Raw genomic sequence first — 3,776 nt, 5'->3', positions numbered from 1 at the left:
GCCTGGAAGGTAAAGGTGACAGTCGTGCCTGTGGTGGTCGGAGCACTTGGGGCAGTGACCCCCCAAACTAGATGAGTGGTTGCAACAGATCCCGGGAACAACATCGGACATCTCAGTCCAGAAATGTGCAGTGCTGGGAACAGCAAGGATACTGCGCAGAACCCTCAAGCTTCCTGGCCTCTGGTAGAGGACCCGAGCTGAATGAGGGATGGACACCACCCGAGGGGTGAGACGAGGATTTTTTTTTTTTTTTCCGGAATTTTCAGAAAAGTCTACTTTCATCTCTGAAAACGCCGGAGCTCGCAAAATGAGTAAAAAAAAAACTGCTGGAGATCGCAAATGACGGTGGCCTTAGAAGTACGTTTGAGACAACTGGATTAAAGTGATGGCTGAATACTCTGAGATCGCCACAATAGCACTCTTGCTATTTCCAACATCCTACCTGTGTGAGGCGGGGTCTTCTGCAGCAACGGCGACTAAAACAAAATTACGAAGTAGACTGGACATAAACCACACACTTGAGGTGTCATTGTCTCCTATTACCCCGAGATGGGACCGTCTGGTTGCAGAAAATCAAGCTCTGGGCTGTGGTGAGTCGTCATTTTCATGCACTTTGAATTTGCGTTGTATCGTATTTTGAAGGCATTAAACATTACCATAGCGATCAGTGTTGCGGCCAGATTAGACGCTCCTTGAATAAACACAAGGAGCGTCTAATCTGGCCGCAACACTGATCGCTATGGTAATGTTTAATGCCTTCAAAATACGATTATATTTCGAAAACACCACAGTTTTCATGCAGCTCATACCATATTATTTTGTTGTATTATTTCCAACACACCTTAAATGCCGGTCCCTCTGAAAATATTGTCTGACATATACCGGTCCGTGGGGCAAAAAAGGTTGGGGACCCCTGTTTTAGACGACCAAAGTGAGTGCTTCCGGGTTGCTGCGGCAATGGTCAAGATGCTGTTCTTGCTGCAAGCTACTAATCTTTTGCCCAATCTTTTTTGACCAAAGATCTATTTTTCAATCAACCAACCTCCCGCGATTGACCCGTTACCTCACGCACTTACACGCATGCCATGATGAGCAACAGCCATAACGGCCCCTAAGATAAACAAAACAGAAAAAAGAAAGTAGACATAAGAGTTTGTGGGTTTGTGAAAAGGAAACCACTGCCTACCTTCGTCGAGACCTGACTGGAGGCATAGCACACACTTTTGCAGAGTGTTAACAATCGTAGCTCATGTGTACCGTTTTTAAATGTTTCTCTCGGCCCTCCAGATTCTTTGCCAGTGCCCTTGGTGAATTGGACATGAAACAAACATGTGATGCAGGTCACGTGCCACTGTAGGTTAAAGGTGACCTGCTTTTTTATTATGATTTTTTTTTTTTTAATACTTGTTGGGAAAGTGAGACTGATAGGATGCTAAGGGTGCGGTGTGCACGGACCCAAAAATATATCACATCAATAATATGCACACAGACACACAAATGTTTTGTTTTGGGGGTGTTTCCCCTCTATACCCCTCGCGATTGACTTGAGACCAGTCCGCAAGCTACCAGTCGCGATCGACATATTGGGCACCCCTGCACTAAACCATCAACAAGAGCACATCCTGAAGATGCCACAGTTCAGACATTATTGACCAGATTTAAAGATACACTCGGTGGCACTTAATTGAGGCAACAGAAATGGGTTTCAATGGATGTTAGATGTGGTGTTAGATTTTGTGTATTATTTCTAGGAGGAACAAGCATTTCAAAAACCAAGTTAAAGAAAGCCAAAAAGTCATTTCTGTCTCTTAATAAAGTCAACGCCAGTGAGGCTAATTACACATATTTTTATTGGTCAGACTGTGCAAAAAACCACAAAGCATCTCATTTTGTCACAAAACTTTGCCAGCCTTTGATTTACTCACGGAGGAAATGCACTTTGGGTATCATTATGGGTATGATGCTACATTCTATAATGATGATGGCCTTTTTTGACAAAAGTGCACTCACATTTGCACAGATTGCCCTCAGGCTTCACACCCAAAATTGCCAAAGCCCATTTCCTGACATGTTTTCCCCAGGCTGTCCACAAATATCATAACAACCGCTATTCTGTCGCTATTATGGAGAAGGCTGCATGTGGAGAAACACGTTGCATTGTATCTCTATCTGTCAGTACATATGTTTTGCTCCTTGTTCTTTCCACCAGCTTCTCGCTCCCATTCTCCCAGCCTCTCTTTCCACACTGCTGGGTTTTAATCACTGCTGTAATTGGCAACTCCCTGCTGTGAGCGTACACCACACACACACACACACACACACACACACACACACGCGCGCTTGCCGCCTTGCTGCTGCAAATCCCTCTGGCAGTGTATGCATATATGTGTGTGAGTGTGTGTGTGTGTGTGTGTGTGTGTGTGTGTGTGTGTGTGTGTGTGTGTGTGTGTGTGTTGCGTGCGTGTGTGCGTGTGTGCGTGTGTGTGTTGGGGGAAGGAGAGGGAGATATGGGCAGATAAGAATAATGAAAGGAGGAGAGTTTTAGAACTGCAGGCCAACTCACCAACTCAACAATCTGTCTGCTGTGAGGAAGTGGAGCAGCGCAGCCAAATAGTAATTATCTCAGTGGGGAAAAAAAAAGACATGGCGCAAGATTTATTGTGGAAGCCCACATTGTTGTGGAGTTGCTTGAGAACCTGATGTTCTTATTCGAAGAGATAATTACAACTATGAAAAGGCTTATCTGGATGGAATAATAAATACACTAATAACTGGGAGCTGAGGAATAAACTGCACGATGCACCAAAATCTGGAGCATTTTGTACTAATAAAATAAAGGGTCTTACAATCATGTTATCTACTCGTCTCGGGTTAATCGAATGACTACCGACTGATATTTGTGTTGTCTTTTTGCTGGTTTGGACATGAGTTGGACCACTCAATAATAATGTAAAATTGTAAATGATAGCCTTCGTTGAAGAAACAACAACAACAACGACAGTACCTGTATTTTATTGTGAGCTGATGCAACTCAAAGCAACATCCTAAATCATTCCTTCGCGTAACAGCTCATAAGATGGTGTACGTAATTGAAGTTGTACATGTTAATCTTGCTTTAGCGACTTTCAAAATTCCCATTTTTGGTTCGTTGGAGATAAATATATCACAATAAACTAGATTTTTAGTGTATATTTTCTCATTTTCTTTTTATTTTATGAGTTTTTGATTGCTGAATAAATGTATTATGTACCACCCATTGTACAATCTGTCACAGCTTTCCCAAATTACCGACAGTGGTAAATTTATCCATACATCCATCGATTTTCCGATCCGCTTATCATCACAAGGGTCGCGGGGGTGCTGGAGCCTATTGCAGCTGTCTTCGGGCAGTAGGCGGGGGACACCCTGAACCGGTTGCCAGCCAATAGCAGGATACACAGAGATGAACAACCATCCACGCTCACACTCACACCTAGGGACAATTTTAGAGTGTTCAATCAGCCTGCCATGCACGTTTTTGGAATGTGGGAGGAAACCGGAGTACCCGGAGAAAACCCACACAGGCACGGGGAGAACATGCACATGCCACACAGGGAGGCCTCTGCACTGTGAGGTCGGCGCGCTAACCACCGGGCCGCCCATATATATATATATACAGTAATCCCTCGTTTATCGCTGTTAATGGGGACCAAAACCACCCACGATAAACGAAAATCCGCGAAGTAGCGTCCAATTAACATAAACAGGTAAAAAAAAAAAAATGTTTTTAAGCCCGA

Source organism: Hippocampus comes, unplaced genomic scaffold (assembly GCF_001891065.2).
Source record: "Hippocampus comes isolate QL1 unplaced genomic scaffold, H_comes_QL1_v1.1 scaffold94, whole genome shotgun sequence".
NCBI classification, from domain to species: Eukaryota; Metazoa; Chordata; class Actinopteri; order Syngnathiformes; family Syngnathidae; genus Hippocampus; species Hippocampus comes.
Note: the sequence above shows the minus strand (reverse complement) of the source record.